The sequence below is a fragment of the Passer montanus genome, unplaced genomic scaffold (assembly GCF_014805655.1).
Source record: "Passer montanus isolate IOZ18808 unplaced genomic scaffold, ASM1480565v1 scaffold214, whole genome shotgun sequence".
Taxonomy (NCBI): Eukaryota; Metazoa; Chordata; class Aves; order Passeriformes; family Passeridae; genus Passer; species Passer montanus.
Window position 1 is genome coordinate 241,165 of NW_024366748.1, and position 19,388 is coordinate 260,552.

The following is a 19,388-nucleotide window of genomic DNA, read 5'->3' on the forward strand; positions in this document are numbered from 1 at the left end:
TATGAAAATAACTATTCTTACTATTTTTCTGATAGTGGCACTCTGTGGTTGTAAGATTGAAAGATGATAAGAGAAAGGCATAACGAATAGCAGAACCAGATTCTGAATGGCAAATTGTAAAGATAGCATGGAATCAACATAGAGAAATAAGCTAAAATCATGGGAGTGTTTCAGTGGGAGAAGATTTGAGTAGTGATAGTGAACACTGTATTAAAGGTATACCAATACCTTTGAGGGAAAACCCCTACAATTTTCAGGAGTGTGTGAACACATAGTTATATACACATATGTGAAAAAACACAGCTCTATTCAGCACTCATAAAATTTTGTTTAGATAACTGCTTCCAGGTGTGGGAAAGATTATAGCATTTAATGTTCCACTGTCATTTGATAGCCATAACTTTAGGTGTCATGTCAGGGCTCAAATGTCTTCTGTTCCTTAGGTGTATTTTATCTATTCAGAGCTGAATTTGTTTTCTCTTTTGCAGGATGATAGTTTCCTACATCTTTCATAAGTGTGAGAACTCTAACAATATGTAGTGTTTTTTCCCAGCACTGAGGAGTCCAGTTTATGTTCACATTTTTGTCTCCAATACTCATCTTTTTCATAACCTTCAGTTTATTCAGTTTTCAAAATTCTACGCTGTTTTCAACAGCAGTTCTTATTTTTCATTCCCAGTAGTTTTCATTTATCAGCTTTGTAATCTCACCCTGTAAATTTTCCTGTTGAAGACTAAATTTTTTGGCCTTTATTTCAAACCTCCTTTCAATTAGTTGTCTAGCTTGTGTTGGGTCTGGGATCCTCAAAGAGACAAGAGCAGTTGTTAGTTGTAGTAAAGTTGTTTATGGTATGAATACATCAGTCTCGAAGGTAGCGTTCAAGGTATTAAAGTCCATGTTAATGTATTAAAGTCTGTGTTAAAAACTTTTTGTCATAGAGTCTCAAGAAAAAGCTGCAGCTGCAACAGCTGCTCTGTCATAGAGTCCCAGGTTGTGTGCAGCAGTAACAGTTGTTCTCTGGTATAGAGTCTGATGTTCTAGGCAGCAGCAGAAGGAACTTCTGGCACAGAGTCCCCGAGCTCCATGTAGGAACAGCAGCAGCAGCAGCAGCAATTGTTCCTTGGCATAGTCCCATGTTCTGAACAGTAGCAGTAGGAACTACAGCTTTCTATTCTTCTTTCTTATTTTCTTTATCTTGTTGTTCTTCTTCAATCTTCTTGTTGATTTTTGTTACATCTCATTACAGCATATTTTATTCATGAAACAGCTAATTAGCTAAAAACATAATTACAAAACATTCTTTCTAAACTAATCTAAACTTAATTTTAATGTATGAAAGCAGTACGAAAGTAGTGTCAGTTCTCACCTAAAAACTATGCATATATTATTAATTTATGTAAATATACTGTTTTCTTACTTAAAATTTACATATATGTTTATTTATTTACATGAATGGTTTTATCTATGTACACCTATAGTTCTATTTGTTTTAGAGTTGTAAGCAAAGTTTTGCAATGTCTTTGTTATGTCTGCGCTGTTACTGAACTTTAAACTAGGCCTTAGGGCCTTTACTAGCTAACACAGTTTCTTGAGGTACTTAAAATGTATTTCAACTTACTTAAAACTATAACTTATGCTTCCACTTACTTAAACTTATATTTCTTCTTTATATCTATGTGGCTTAATGCATCTTAATTTCTCTAAAGGCTTTAATTCAACCTCTGCATTCATCTCTCTCTCTGAGGAACTGAGAGAGGCTTGCATTCCAACACTTAGTTAATAATCTTTGGCACAAATATTCTGTCTTTAGAATTAAATTTTCAATATACATTTTTCTAACTCACTTTCCTACAATTAGCTGACATTTGGGAAACATTCCACTTGTGAAACTATATATACAATCTCTTTCCTAATATGCTGTCTCTTAACAGGTCATAAAAAATACAGTTCTGAATAATTTTCTCCTTCTTTTGCAATTTATTTTTCCTTGTTCTAACTTTGTTTTAATTGAAAGGATAAAAATTCATTGTGTGAGTCTTTGTCAGCTAGTGGCATGCATTCTAAAATCAGAAGCAGTGAGACAACAGCTACCTTTGAAAGAAATGATAAATGCATTCTCCTACATGACTAAAAATTGAGGACTTGTCTAAAAGAGAGGTTTTACCCTCAAGTGGAACACTAACATTTTTAAAAAGGTATTTGATAGATGTGGCCCAGCAATTCTGACTTCATTTTCTTCCTTCCAATTTCATTCATGGAATGTAAATTTTACGTTATTCAATAGTATTCTTTAGGAAAGTCCGTATTTTACACCAAAAGCTTTTTAAATTATTATAGTGCTTTACAAATCACATACCTATTCACAAATCCATTTAGTTATGGACTGTGCAGCTCAATTGACCTATGATGTGACTGATAAACCCTAATTCCTTATTTCCTCTGATTAAGCTTGGATGATGTAAACATCTGCTGACACATTCAGTGACCTGTCAGAATTGGCCTGACTCCCAGAAAGTCCCATTAACTCATTCCTTTAATAGCTTTGTATCGTGTGCTTTTACTGGAATAGCAATCATAAAAGGAGTTCAAAAGTATTCAGTTCATATGTGCAAAATCATAAGGATTTCTCAAATTGACACCACCACTCATTCTTTCAAAGTACAGATTCATGTATCAAATGTCAATATTATTTTATTTCCAAGTCAAAGTGGGGGTATTTTATGCCCAAACTCAAAAGTCAGCTTGTACAGAAAAAAATGAAATGCTTTTTAATGCTACAGTGTGTTGTCTGCATTAGTTCTTATCTGTTCTGGGAGGATATGCAGATGGTATTTAGAGCCAAGTAACTGTAGACATAAAACCTTACAGACAGACAGCTGTATCCTGCATTTAAAGACACTGACTGGGGCATAACCTTATGTACTGTAGTTAGAGTTCTAACACATTAGCTTTTTGTACTTCATTGTACATTTAAACATAAAGGAATGGCAGTTTGATGTGATATTTTGTCATTTCCCACACTTGCAATGTCGTTTCTGCCCATTTGCTTGTTCCAACACATGGCAGAAAAAAGATACAGGATATTTTTCTTTGGTATCTATCTTTCATCCCTTCAGTAATTATTGAAACCACTGGCTAACTTCTATCAGTTGAAGAGGAGAATGACTTCATAGGCACAGCAGCTGTTCAGGGAGAGACACTCTCCAAATTCCCTTACTAAAAAGCATATGAAATTGAAATGTGTGATTTTCATCAGGCTTTATGATTCCAGGAAGCATGGTTGGCTCATGTGTGTCAACTGGAAACCGGACAAAAAAGTATGCTGCCTCTTTACCCTGCAAAAAATTGCATGTTTTCAACAAAGACTGGGGACAGGTATTGATGGGTACTGAGAAGATACTGTCAGTTAGGTACTGACAAGTCTCCTGGTAGCTGAGTTACAGAGGAAAGCAAAGTCTTGCATTTAGGAAGAATATCTTAAGGAAAGTTGAATTTCAAATAGAAGGAGCTGTAAGTTAAACTAGCTTCATATCTGAAACATAGCAATATCTTATTATCCAATATTGGAATCTCTGGGGGTTTGTACTAAAATGAACATTGTGTCAAGCTGAAACTACCTACCTCTAAGCAGCAGGCCTCTCATTTTTGGATTCTGAAATACTACAGAAAAAGGATATTTTTTCCTTCATACAAGATTCCTTTCATGTCCGTATTGATAATAATAGGAACTAAAATAATGAAAAGAAAGCTTTGAAATTCAAAAACCTTATCCTGAATATTTGATTGGCTTCGTGGACAAAGAAATTGACAGATTAAGGATAGGTGAGTGGTTGGAAAAATTGTTTAAATTTTTAATTTTTTCAGTGATTTATGGCAGAAAAGCAAACAAAACTATTTTTCTGTTTGAGGCCAGTGAAAAGATCTTTTCTTTCTTTTAGTATCTGGAAAACAAGGTAGTTCAGAAAGTATCAGACACACTATTTTCAAGGACAGAAATTGAATTTTCATCTACCTTGAGTTATGTGGAAAACAGTACTCGGCAGAAGTGACATCCGGGAAATTTGAAATAGAAAGTTTTGTATTTATCTTTGACTGAATAGTCATTAATTGCTACATTTTCCCAAACAGCATCTCCACAGATGAATTGTGCATCCTGTATCTTTTCGTATTCCATTGGAGTCCTTTCATAATGACAAAGTATGAGTGTTTGCATAAGGAAAGGGAGAAAAAATAGTCAAGGGGAAGGGAAGGAAGAAGCTGACAACCTCAAAGAGCTTCTTGAAATTCACTACACCATTTGCTCAATTTACATTGATACCTACAGGGGAATCAGGCTTTATTAAAAAGTCACATTTATGGATTTCACACTAAAACAGATGCAGAGCTGTTAGTCACAGCAAGTTGATCACATGTGAATAATATTATTAAAGGTGGGATTAGGCTTGACTCAGTCATGTTTATAAGAATAAACACTATGTGTAAAATATTTATTATGAAACAATTAATGATTTCTTGCCATGACTGCTTTTTCAGAGTATGCCAATATTACTAGATTATTACTTGTAAGGAAACAAATATGAATGAGATCAATACCTGTTATAGATGTCAATCTACTTATTAAGAATTTATTAATCCTTTTAATAAAGCTATATTTCTGTATTTTCAGTTGGTTTTTACCCTATATGTATACTAAAAATCTTTACTGGCTTAAGACTGCCATCTTTTCTTTAAGAGTCAGTTCATGGATTCCTATTTTCTTTCTTTCTTGTTTATTTGTTTCTTTTATTTTGTAATGGCTGGTGTAAATGGGAAAAAATTCTATATGTAATCATAATTTTTGATGTTCCAAAATCACGTGTCTAGCCTTGGACTGTTATTATATTTCTGTATTGAATTTTGAGAAGTCCACAGACTTCAAACACTGCAATTACATAGACTGATCCTAATGTATGCTGTAACATCTTTTTTTGTTGTGACGTTGATTAAATTTAAAATACAGTTGTTTCAGAATAACCATAAAGAAAAAAAGAATTCATTTTACTGCCCTTGTTTTCACAACCATAGAACTATAGAACATAGATCTAAACAATCAAATATCACACACCTGTTCAGGGAATCCCTGCACTAAGTTCCTGTAAAAGTATCTTGTACATATTGTATATATTGATTATATTCAGCAGAATGCTTTCTTTCAGGTCTATCTAGAATTAAATATCTTTTATACAATGTTGCAATAACTATTAGTTACTGCTTTGTGATAACTAAACCCCATATAGAACTATTATATTTGAATTATTTAAATGGGGATTTTTTTCTACTTTATCAGGCACTAAAATTAGCACAAAGCTAATTTCTTTACTGTGGATGTTTGTCTTACAATGATAGGAAACTCTTGCACTTGTGTACAGTTACTGGTTACTCACACATAGTACCTTGTCATATTAGAGGCTTTCTTTGTTACACAAGTACTTATTCTTAAAAAATAACAAATTAAAATAGATTATGAATTAAATCTGAAGTCTTGAACATTAAAGTTGGAATGCACTTGAACTGCCCTATGTATTAGATAATGAAAGGGCAATAAGAAAGTAATTGCAATCAGAAACAGATAAAATTGAAATTAATGATATTCATTAGCTGGGGGATTTAGATACTTGCTGGACCATGTTACCTCAGAACTAAACCATTCACTCCTTGAACTTTCTATCCCTATGATCCCCTTAAGTTATGAAAAAGTGTTATCTAGATTTTCAAACAGGGAAATCATATGGATATTGCAATGCTTGGGTTAGTATTAAAAATTCTAATATCTTTCTGCTTAAATCTATGGTTTATATACTTGTTTGCTATACATATTTTATGAACAGAGTGATCAGAAAAATATCTCAAGAAACTGTCAATTTTTCAAAGCACTTTATTTTGAGTGTCTTTTGCTAAAATGAAGATTGTTATTTCTGTATCATCTTCTTCTATCATCATCTTCTTCTTCTATCATCATCTTCTTCTATCATCATCATCATCTTCTTCTTCTTCTTCTTCTTCTTCTTCTTCTTCTTCTTCTTCTTCTTCTTCTTCTTCTTCTTCTTCTTCTTCTTCTTCTTCTTCTTCTTCTTCTCCTCCTCCTCCTCCTCCTTCTTCTCCTTCTCCTTTGTTTCAGATACCAGAATACCAACTTGGAGAAAGAGTTTAGTTCACTACCAGTTAGGTATTCTCATTTTTGCCTCATTAATTCTGTTAGCAAGAAAAGGAATTGCAAGTCTATAGGTATAGGAAGTAATAGAAGTAGCCAAAGAAGCAAAAAAACCCAGCACTTGATGTTTGGAGGAATTTACTTCCTGTCTGGCCATGACGAAGCATTTGCCAAGAAAGTGAGTGGCACTCTAGATTCATCATTTCTTTGTGTATCTTGCCACAAAATATCACAGTATGAAATATGAAGTTTCTAATCCAAGTAACAATGTGTTATAACTAATATTTAGGAAATTGTGAAATTATTTATTTGAATTAATTTTAAATTATATTAAGTATCAACTTATTTTTTAGGTCCCAAGAAGTAAGGTTGATGGGAGATGAAATGTTAAAAGAATAAAATATTTTCTTAATACAAAGTAACCTTTCAATTATGAGCAGAGTAACATTTTTACCTAATAATGTAAATCCATGTATCAGGATTAGTTACATCTTTCCTAAAGTATTTAATAAATTCTGTCTTTCATTTTTATATTTTAGTAATATGATGAAAATGATTGATTTGTAATAATGAGGTCAATGAATCAGATTAAGTAGTAACAGGCAGCTTGAAGGCTTCATATTAAGTCACAGCAAGCAGACAAGAGATTGAGTACATCCATCATCATGTGTTTCCAAAACACTATGCCAGCAAAAATAAGTTTAATTAATTAAAAATATGTTTTCTTTTATCATACAAGATTCGTTTGAGATGTAAAAATAATAGCTTTGTCTTTCTTTTATGCCTGAAAGGTAGTGGATAATATGATCATAAGTATACTTCCACTTGTCTCAAAAATAGTTGCATATGTTCCAAATTATAAAGAAAAATAGCAGAAGAAAGTGGATAGAAAAGCTTGTTCATGAAGTGCAGGACTTGTTTGAACTAGTGCTTAGTGGTTTTTTTCCCCTCATGCAACATTCCTTAATTTTTATGTATTTGTTTGTCTATTCCAGCTAAAAACATACAGTCCTAGAAACTACAATAGATGTGAGGAAGAGTTATTTATGAAGAAAACCAAAACCAGACCACCAAAAAACCCCCAAAAAATAGAAAAAAATAAAAAAAATAAAGAGGAACCAATTTATTCTATTTAAATTAAATGTAAATTATTTTTAATTTAAAGAGTCACCAAAATCCAATAGCACCATACAAGTGTTCTCTACCTAGTGGAACTGTTGTACTTTCATCAATTGGAATTACATGTAATAAAAACATGGAAACTTATGTTGTATGTTGCAACCACTCTCCTTTCTTACAAAAAATACATACACATGATATAGTTTTAGATATTTATGCGACACACAAATATATAGAATGTTACTATTTGTCTCCATGAAAAAGAAATGCCAACATAATTTTACAAGATAATGAATAGATCAGATTTAGAGCCATATCGATAGGCATGGGTATATTAGAAAAGGGAACATATAAATCTTCACATATTAGATTTTTTAAGCTGATATATCTGTTCTTAAAGTAAAGGTGTAGTACACTTGAGCCCTCACCTAATCATTAATCTGTAGTAGAACTATCTATTGCTGTTTTCAGGTAAGAAAACTATTTCTAATGAATGACTAAGAGTGGAGCATTACAACATTTTGGTTAGATCCCGACTTGAAGAAAGTGGCAAAAAATGAGGCAAAGGAAGAGTAAAGAGGTGATTCATTTATACTGAAGCTGGATTAGAAACCAGTAATGTAAACCAGATTTTGTGATGTGCTAGTTGGAAGGAAATGCTCTGTGAAAAGGGGAATTTTTGGCTGTCAAACGGTGGTTCGCATAGAATCACAGAACAGAGGATATTGCTTGAAAATAGTGTAAGGTTTCTTTGAGCATCAAAAAGATTTTTGTACCAAAGAAACACTGGAAGAAGTAACAGTGATCTAAGAATAGGCAAAGGTTTTGTGAACTTATTTTCCCTCTGTAATAAATTATTATTATTATTATTATTATTATTATTATTATTATTATTATTATTATTATTATTATTATTATTATTATTTTGTTGCTGCTGTTGTTATCATCATCATCATCATCAATAATAATAATAATAATGATAATGATAATGATAATGATAATGATAATGATAATAATAATAATAATAATAATAATAATAACAGTAATAACTTAATTATAGTTGGAAAACATCTTCTATCCAGACATAAACAAAGTATGGACTGATCTATTTAGCGCAAGTTACACAAAAAGGATTTTGAGATTCATCCAACTCTAAAACTTGTTGGTGCTGTATGACAGGCATCATGCTATCAGAAAATAATTTTTTGGCTGACTAGTGCTGTGTAATTAAATTGAAAGGTTTTTCACAGACAATGTTAATATTTAAAGTGTTTAGCCTTAAAGTGGGCAAAACACAAGAGAATACAGGGCAAAAACTCCAGTTGTTCTGGGAAGCATGATAGAGATCTTCATATGTTATCACAAATTTTTATTAATCCTTTTAAGGTAAAGATCATCCACTAACCAAAAAGTGTTTTCTCAAATAAATTAGCCAGGTAATTACAGATGGGAAGTGCATGACAGTGGGTTTGCTGTACTTCACTGCAAGTATATAGAAGTAGTAGATACCTTACTATAATACTCTCCATGACAAGTAAATGTGTCTTTTCTCTTCAAATACTGAAAATGGTCTATGGTCTAAGCAGATATTCATGTACTCAGTTCCAAGCATATCTTGCTCAGTGACTTCAGGACCATGAAGTAAGGAACACATAGGAAAAGTTAGATTCCTGTTGTGCTAATGGGTCAGCAAGTCCAGAGGAATATTGCTTTTGGTGTTAGCTTTTGGGCATTTTACAGCAAATGTATAATGATCTTAAATTAATGATTAAAAAGAAACCATCATTGTTTTAGTAAGATGTTGGAAAATTTAGTCACTAGTGAAGCAAGGCAAATATGTTTTAATTATTCTTATGTATGGCTGGTTACACACATCCCTTGAGTATTTCCAGACATGCTTCCTAATCATTGGGAAACTTATGGAACTGTCTCTTGCTAATTCCACTTCAAATGCTTCAAAAATTAATAATCAATTAAGGTTTTACTTTAGAGACAAGCTTGCTTCCTAGTTAATTATTCTTAGCTCATAAAAATTGTGCTGACAAGTGGTTGAGTCATATCCTTTATGATCTTGCCAAAAGTCACACAGCAAGTGCAGGAAAGGTTGATATAAAGTGAAACCATATGCATTAACTCTACAATTAGATAATTCTCCAGATCAGTATTGGTATGAATGTGGTGCATTGTGAAGCAGTAGAAGTCACACTGTGAAAGGGTCTTCTACGGTCTTGAAGGTGAAGTCAAAGTCCTGCAGTGCTGCTATGGTGACATTGCCAATATCATCTAGTCAGTTATAATCTTCAGGAACTTGGATTTCTGTAAGAGCATTAAAATTTCTTAATAACACTCAGAGAAAAAAATGGCATGACTTTGTAAAGTACACCACACATAGACTGTAAGTCAGAAGACCTCAGCAATGTTAATATTGATTCTTGTGGATCATGCCTAGAAGAGGTCAGCTTGTGAGTGGCATCTGTATTGTGCTTCTTCCCAACTACAGGAATAGAAGTCTATTGCTGACAATGGTAAATGGATACTGTTATTCTAGATGTCTTCACAATTTTTACTGTGTATCTGATGATATGTATCTTTCCCCGTGTTTCCTACAAAATTCTAATCTCTACTGCCTCAACTTTTCTCTCTCTTGATTATGTAGTTGATAGCTGGATGTAATGAATATAGTACAGAGTTTAGACCAGAATGGGAAAATACACATGCAACCTACAGTATTCTTCTAGGTTTTGTGGCATAGCAAAATGAGTTGAAGGGATGTCTTTTTACTAGATGCTGATACACACTATCTTCTTGATAAAAGGATCATACAAATCTGTCCCATAGTAATCCCACTAGTTTCCCCAACAACAAAGTTGCTTTTGTCCCAGAGGAAGTAATCAGCTTGTCATGTTTCTAATTACTAATACTTGCCTTCAAGTTTCTTTCCTTTCAAATTATCCAATCAAATTTTGTATCATAGAGAAATTGTTCTCATATTTCACTTGATATAATTTCACTTTGATGTTAGAAGTTTCTATTTGAAAACATATATCTTTTGAGTTTCTTTCCATTTACGTCAAAATCCATAACAGATAAGAATGTATGTGAGCCTTAACTTTTACAGTTCCTTATGGTGATCTACTTATCTGTGTGGATTTGTATCAATATGGTTTTTTTAGAGGGATGAGGTGTTTATATTATTTATATGCCGATAAAATGCTTGTTTTCAGAAAAGTTATTTATATGTGCACTAATAAATGCATGTAATGGATTTACCAACCACTCAAAATTCAACTAGCTCACAACAAAGTTAAGGTAACCTGAGGAAGAAGTTGATTGTTCTTTATTATAGACCATTTGGCCAAGATGAAGAGGCAGATAAATTATTTTATAAGCACCTTGGAGAAGTCTCATGGTCACTGGCCTTTGTTCTTGTGGGGGACCTAAACTTACCATATGTCTGAAGGAAAATAAATACAGCAGAGAGTAAAATCTAGAGGGTTCTTGGAGTGTGTGGAATAGAACTTCCTGACACAGCTGGTGAGTAAGCCAACCAGGGGACATGGCCTGCTGGACTTCCCATTTATAAAATGAGAAGGACTTGTTATTATTGTGATTGTTGGAGACTTTCTTGGCCACATCATGAAATAGTGTTTTCAATTGTCAGAAAAGTAAGGAGGGGCATCAGCTGAATGACCACCTTAGACTTTCAGAAGATAGATTTTGGCCTGTTTTGGACCATGGTTGAGACTTTCCCTGAGGAGGCAGTCCTGAAGGGTAAAGGACTCTGGTAGGGCAGGACGTGTTTTAAATAGTAAATCTAAAAGACAGAGGAGAAGCCAATGCCCATATGCCAAAAAGATAAGATGGAGTAAGAATACTAGTCTGGCTGAACAGAGAGCTTTGGCTGGAACTCAGGACAAAAAAAAATGAGAGTTTATGACCTTTGGAAGAAGAGATAGATAACTTAGGAGGACTACAGGAATGACACGATGTTCAGCAGTGAGAAAATTTGAAGGACCAAAGTCCAACTAGAACTTAATTTTGCTACTACCATACAAAACCCTAAAATCAACCAAAACCAGCTTCTATAAATACATCAGCAACAAAAAAAGGGTTAAAGAGAATCTTCATCCTTTATTGCATGCAATGGGACAGATAGGGACAAAGGATGAGGAAAAGGCTAAGATACTTGATGCCTTCATTTCCTCAGTATTTATTGGTAAGGTTGTTCTCAGGGTACTCAGCACTCTGAATTGGAAGAGAAGGAAGAGGAGCAGAATGAAGCCCCCATAATTTAAGTGGAAGTGGACAGAAACTTGCTATTTCATATAAAGCCACACACATCACCTGACCTTACTCCCACTAGCCATTCTTTTTATGACAGCCTCAGAAGAAGTTCCCCTTGCTTGCTTGTTTCTATTCCATTCATCAGTTAATTTTCTTTTAAAATCTTTGCTAAGAGTAATAGCAATGAATTTAAGAAGAAAGAAAGATACAGAATATCAGAGCAATTTATGATACTGGATTTACTGTTTGAAGTGGAAAATATCCTCTCAGTAAAGGGAAATTACCTTACAGATTTTCATATTGGTAAAAAATTGGTAAAAAAAATCTTTTAGATGAACATTTTGGTGTAAATATAGGAAGTCTTTGTACCAAAAGTAACAGATGTTGATTCTAATACTTTCTGTTTTCCAACCATTTTTACCTTTTCTGACCTTTCTAGGGAAGATATTTCTGTTTCATTAGTTCCTCTCTCAAGATAAATAATAAAAATTTGCCTTACTTCTCTTCAATTAGAGTGTTAAGCTTCAAATTCAACAGTCAGGTTATCAGCTTAAGCAAGAATACATGAGGAGATGTAATAAGTAATTGGAATCTGAAAAACAGAAGGAAAATATTATTCCAAAATAATCACTTAGAGCCATAGTTATTTCTTATAATTTGTTGTATTTTTATTTCCTAATTCAATACATGTGGACTGAGGTGATTCATAATGCTATTGTATTCCATATCTACCTGTACCCAAAAGTTGTTATTGTATGTTTAAGACACTACAAATGAGAACCTTGTGTGTGTAAGGGATGCTATCACTGGCATTTATTGAATTGGTGATCCCAGGCAGTTTCGGAGTCTTTGCCATGTGGCATTTGCTTCACAGGCTGCTTTGCTCGCGCAAAGGTTTTTTCTTCCCTTTTTGTGTTTGCTTTTGGTTTTTTGTTTTCTTTTTCTTCAGATCAGAGAGGCTGCAGTTAGCAGTTTTGACCTGCCTTGGGACGAATTCTACAGGTGCCTGCCCACAGTTGAGGCATCGTGCTAACAGCAGCAGAACATCCCTGGCTCCAGTCTGGGTCACTATCTAGAGTGCTCAGCCAAGAAGAGAAAACACCAAGTGGCTCCAGCTCAGCTCCTTCACCTGGCCCTGGCTGCTCTGCTGTCCATGTCTGTGGGGAGGAGGTTGACTCCAGACAAGCTGTTGGACGGTCATCTGCTGCTGGAACTGCTCTGTGTGGCTCCTGCCTTCCCAAAAGGGATCTGACACTATCTCTTCCCTTTTTCTTACAGGCCTGAGGCTGTCCCTGCCCAGTGCTAACTTGGGGAGGGTATTTCTGACATTTCAGGTCTCTCTTTGTTCCTGTGGGGTTGGGGCGTGAGTTTTTAGTAGTTTGGTATCTAGGAGTAATTTTTTTTCTCTTGCCTGTCTTTCTGTTAGTAAACATTCTTTTTCAGTTATATCTACTCATATCCAGTCCTTTTTGGTGGAAAGGGATTGGTTGAATGTATAGAGGGAGGCAACTCATTCCAGAGTGTTCTTCTTCAAATTGTACTTATCTCAAATCAAGACAACATCACAAAAAAAAAAGAAAAAAAAATTTCAAAATTGATTTAACAAGCTAACAACATTACCCGTTGTTAGACTTATGCCTATGAAGTAGTGCTATGTGAGAGAGTATTACATGCTCCTACTAAAGAATATATTTCTGTAGGCCTCTTAGCAGAGTCTTCACAACATTTCCTAAATGAGACATCTTATTGCTGTATCACAATGGACTTCCAAAGAATTCTGTCTATTGCAAGGTTTCAGCCTTCAATGCCTCTCGTGCAGAAGCATTAGTTGCTTAAATAGAATGTTGTAAGCATTTCTTAAAATGTTTATTTACTCTAACTGCCTTTTTTCGACAACAGATTTAGTTTTGTATTTCAAATCAAGCTGGATAATACTGTATCTGACAATGCTACTAAGTGAAATGACCAAATGTACCATAAACCAAGTATGTGAAAGGGTATAATGTTTCAGAATCAGAACCAAGAGATTAACATTTTTATGCTAAGCTTTGTAAAATTTCACCTGCAAGCAGACACTAGGCCTGCACTATTAGGCACGAATGCTTAATTTCATAGGAGTTAGATGTAGTTTTAATAGTTCTTCAAAATTAAACATGCAGATAAATTTAGGTATAATTTCTTACTCTATCTGCATCAATGGCCAGCAAAAATTAGTGTTTCTTTTACATTAGAGAGCCTTTTATTTTGTTGATTTTTTAAAGTCCTCGTTCTTCATGAAGAAAAGCTACAGGGTACAATAACTATACATCCTTGACATGGCATGGAGCTGGATATGATTTCTGTAGGGAACGTCAGTATGTTCAACAGGCTCTCTAATTGTATTTATTTTATTTTTTATATAAGGAGAACGCCAGTTTTATTCCCACTCTTAAGTTTTTCAGGGAAGCAATTAATAGATTTTTATTTTGATACATTTTTTAAAAGCAAAAAGAAAATAGAAACCGTTGTAGCCAATCACTGTATGTTTTCTATCACTCTAGGACTGAGAAACCCATTTTTCAGGCAGAACAGGGCTTTAAAGTTATATTTTGGAGTTGTAAGGAAGAACTCTAGGTCTTTCCTCTTCAGCCTTCTGGGACTTCTCTGGCTTACCCTTGGTCCCATTCTGATGCTGAATGAAATAAAGTGAAAATGTTTTAATTTCTGTTGATTGGTACATGTCCATTTCAAAACTCTGACTTTGTTCACTGAAGCTGGTGCTTCACATGTTTTCTTTGAGGAAAAATCATTGATGTATTAAGAATAGTCTGGTGAGAACAATGACTCCCATTAATGAGTGGCATATGCATATTTGTTCCTGTTGGTTTTGATGTTACTATATTCAAAGGATTTTAACCTTTAAAATTCAGTGAGGTGCTAGAGTGGTTGCAGATATTTCCATGATAGGCCTTGAGAGTGATTTGATCACAGAAGATCAATGAGGGTAAATGCCTTAACTGTTGCCTTGTTATATTTGTGCCATTAGAAAATCAAACCTGAAATACCTAAAAAGCAGGTAACCAGAACAGTGCATATCTTGTGCTTTTCAGCCTGGTACTCTGTGCATGCTTTACAGCTATAATCTGGATATGCCAATGAATTTTCCTCTGTGTTGGTTTTGCAATGTCAGAGTGTTTTAATCTTCAAGTCTGGAGTTTTGAAAGATGGCCAGGAAGAAAAAAAGCAGGAACAAAGAGAAGGAGAAACTACTGAGTTTGTATTATCAAGTCCTTTCTATTGCTTCCCTGGCCTCTGCTTTGTGTCACTTTCAGCTGCTGAGCATTTCTTAAACAAAGAGCATTTTACACTACCACTATGTTCTTTTTTCTTCAAAAGTGAAACTGCCAAACCACACTTTGACAAAAGAGAATTTCCCTTATCAGAATACAGCAAGTCAGTGTAAGTAGGTAGTGTGAGAAGCACCTCATCTACAAGATGCTGTTAAACACAAAATTAACAGTTTGACCCTCCATTACTCTGTAAATATATATTCTTCCCTGTATGAACTGAGCTTTATTGTTCACAGATAATGAAGTCCTTGAAAATACTTTGACTTTTCTAGCTGTTTATTTTATGATAATTTCATAAAGCAAGAATGGTCATTATACAGTCTCACACAATTTAATTTTATGACAAGTAGTGGACTCAAATTTACAGAGATATAGATCAAATAATTCAAACAGTATAAATTTGAATGCTTCCTATAATCACAAAAATATTTAGTAGAATAAATACTTGGCTATGCTTTGCATATCTGTGCCTGCAGCTTGTAACTAGTACTTGGCCCTCAATCCCTTCACACACTATGCACTCCAAATCTGTGCATCTCTTGATTGTGTGGCTGTGTGCTGTGTTTACACCATAGTATATCTGCAATGATAATACCATCGTTTGTTGTAAACATTAGAAGATCATATAATATAACACTCTTTCTGTGTAGTTATGATAATTGTTTTTTGGTGTCATATGTTTCATCATTTTATGATTTTGAGTTTTGGCATAATATGCTCGTATAATCTCCATGCCTTGCATTTTTTCAAGATAAGTTCTTTTTTGTTCAAGTGCTAATGGCACTTTGGACCTAATCCAGAACTGTTGTTTCACGAGTTTGTGGTCACATTTTGGAAGTGCAGGAATAACAATAACATCTTTGTTCTACCACAACTGCCAGTTTCACTAGGTTCTAGTAGAAAAAAGTGTCTATTATTCCTCCTTTTGCTTGGTTTTGTTAGTCATAGCTCTTCAGTCTTTGTTTCGACTTTTTTTTTCACTCCCTGTTCATCTCTTCCTTCCAGCCTAATTATTGCCACATTTCTGGGAACTGAGAGGATTCAGTTATTCTAGTAATCTAGGACTTGAAAAACAACACAGTTAGAACCCATTTGCATGATGACTAATTTCCACTCTTTGTTTTAAGAGCTAAAAAATCCTTTCTACTTATACTTGTACAGAAAGGAAGAGCTCTTCCTTCTTAATGAGAACTTACAGGAAATGTATCCTGAATATGTTACCCTGATGATACTAGAAAAGGAGGATAGAAGGACCGACTTAGCTTGAATATGAGCACACTGCGGAACTAACAAATTATGAATCACCTTCATCATGCATGCAGTGTGAACTGTGACTGAAATATCTCACAGTTAAGGGGGGATAATTCTAAGATAGAGATCAATCAAACAAACGCCATCAAGAATCAAATTTGTTTGGACAGCAAGCAGATAGGGTTGACAGGTGCTGTGATGCTGGTAGTGATTCTTTTTCTTGAGTGAACAAGAGAAGAGAAAACTGCACAACTAACTGTTGTTGAAGTGCAGCTGCTTATTGACTAAATAATCAGTTTCACTATTTTCACTTGTTAGCTATATTTGAATATATTGTGAAACAATATAACAGGTTAAATTCAGTTCTGAGATTATATTCTAAACACCAGGTTTCATCTTCCATTAGTTGAAATGCATGAATACTTTTAGCATTTTGTAACAGTATCTCATGGCTTTCATCTCACTCTTTCACTAGTAGAAATTGAGATATATTGTGTACATACACCCTTCTAGATGTAGGTACAAATGTAGGATTGATAATTTGTTAATTAGAAATTATTTTCATGAAAATTCAAAGAAATTAGATGTTTGGGGAACATATCAACTCTGATAAAGGCTTTTTTTTTGGTGTGGGAGGAGTAGGCTGGTGGGTGCGGGAAAGAATTCTCATTTGCAGACAGGAATATCTAATCCAGGATCAGCTCTCCCTTTTTATGACTTTGCACTCACTATCATGAGACAAATCAGACTTGATTAAACATGCACAGTGATTAAACATACACTTATTTGTGTCTGTATAGCATGAAGTGTTACACAGTCATGTGTAAAACACTTCAGAACTATGTTGCATAAAATGGAAAAGTACACAAATGTGTATGGAAAGTTATGTTTCAACCATTTTGGTTGAAATTTATTAACATTGCCTCACACTGAAATGTCAGTTTAAGTGCAAATGTATATTTTTTTTCTTTTCTGGTCATATTCTATCTCCATACAACAATATGTCTTTTACTTTGTATAAGTTACATATCTACAGTACTTAAAATGTTACATGAAGAACTTGTTTTGTGGGGTATTTTCCATGCAGAGTAGGAGGATAGAAGAGTTTCAGCTGGATAAATCTGTAGAAATGAAGTGTGCTTTCTCTAACTCCGAGATGAACCATCTGATGTGAGCACATCCCTTTTTGTAACTCATAGCAACTAAATTTATCTTAGAATTTTGGGTTGCATTTTTGTAGTAGTTTTGGTTCACCGATTTCAGATTTCCTGGCCAATTTTCTCATTGAAGAGTATACTAATTCATCTTTCCTGTCTTCTGCAGACTTTATAGTATAAAAAATTTTGACATAGACTTAGTTTTGCTGAATGAAGTCTCAGAAATTGAGCCTTTCAGTCATGTTTCATCTCCTAATAAATAAAAAAGTGTCTGCTATGGGTCACTCATCTATATCAAGCAACAGCAACCACCTGACAACTATAGAGCATATGTCCTACCAAGTACTCTTCCAGCCACTGAGTATTTTCACTCCTTGAGATTTCTTGATCCTGTTTTAGTTTGGTAGCTCTCACTGCAATTTCCTCTGTAAGTACTTGTCTGATCTCTTCTGCAACCCATGAAAAATCCCAAAATCACAGTATTCAGTGGCAACACATCCCAAAAGTCTACTGCCTGTTGCATGAAGAAAAACTCAATTGTTATTTGTTTTGCTGTTTTTGCCTGATTTTAACCCACATATGTCAGTACCTCTTTTGAAGACCGGGAGAAGGAGAACACCTAGAGACAACCATTTTAGCCAGTCTTGTGCAGCTGGGTCTTTGATGGGCTGACAACTCCTGGGATGGTATTAATTGGGTACCCCCAGCTGTTACTGCCTTTTGCCACATAGCCTTATATCATCTGTCCAGGTCCACTGCACTTGCCAGAAACCAGAATAAAATTAATAGATTGTATTTCCCCTTTCAGAAAGGTTTTTAAGCAACTACAGGTTGCTTAAAACAATATGTTGTTTGATATATTTTCATGTATGCTTCTTTGTGCTTACATGTAAAGTCCACCTTGGAAAGTTTACCTTTTTAATTTGTTAGTGAAACAAAAAAAAAAAATCCTAATGTTTAAGTTCATCAGATTTGACGACTTTGTATTTCTCAATCTTGCTATTAAACATCAGAGTGGGGAAATGTCAGAATTTTTGTAATTTTGGCAGCTGAGTAATATTTTGCATTTTCTCTGCCTCTGCTGGGCATCATGTCAAAATCAGAGAATACAATTTGGCAACTGTGTTTGGTTGTTACAGGAAATTTATAGGAAAAGAAACAGTTAATTGAGAGAGGAAAATTTTGCAAGATGTAAGTGTATAAAGAGGCCCCTCCTTTGGTGATGAAAAATTTTTTAAACTCTAAAATTGTGTTGTACCTATACACAAGCAACATTCTTTTCAACATTTGCAACTTAAAATACCTTCTTTAATATTCAGTGCAAGGTTCACTTTATACAATAAAACCAGAAGTACAGCAGGATAGTATAAACAATGCTTACCACTATTTTGGATTATGTGGGACTTTTTTCCTGTCTACATTTAGAAAAATAATTATCATCTATGGAATAAAATTACTTTTTCCAACTCTGTGATTATATTTATTTGGTCTGAAGTTTGATTCATAGCTTAGGTGTTTTTGAGTGCTTCTGAAAAAAAGGGGGAAGGGGATTAAGCCCAGCTCTCCAGGGTGACAAACCAGACTCAACCCTGAAATCAGCCCAACTGAAGTGGATGTGCACTAAGGCATGCAGCATGGGTAAAAAATGAGAGCTAAAAGCCATTGTACAGAAGGAGAGCTGTAATGTAGTATCACAGAAACCTTGTGGGATGACTTTCATGACTGTACTGCTAAAATGGATGGCTACATGCTCTTCACAAGAAACATGAGAGGTAGGAGGGGTAGCTCTATTTATTATGGAGTCTCTTGACACTGTAGAACTTGAGGTTAATTGACAATAGGGCTGAATGCCTATGGGTAAGAATCAAAGGGAAGTCCAACAAGGCTGGCATGCTGGTGGGGCTGTTATAGACCACCCAAGCAGAATGAAAAAGTGGATGAATTTTTCTATAAGCAGCTGCAGGATGTTCCAAGATTGCCAGCATTTGTTCTTGCAGGAGACTTTAACCTTCCAGATACCTGCTGGGAACTCAACTCAGTGGGGAAGAGGGAGTCTAG

General features: G+C 34.5%; 1 long non-coding RNA gene across 1 annotated transcript in view; it reads left to right on the top strand.

The window, feature by feature from the left end:
- Positions 1–18,778, top strand: part of LOC120502288 — a 69,889-nt gene extending 51,111 nt beyond the window's left edge. The window contains exon 3 of the long non-coding RNA XR_005627496.1: positions 12,543–18,778. This is a non-coding gene — a long non-coding RNA (uncharacterized LOC120502288). The remainder of the gene's footprint in view (positions 1–12,542) is intronic.
- The last annotated feature ends 610 nt before the right edge of the window (positions 18,779–19,388 follow it).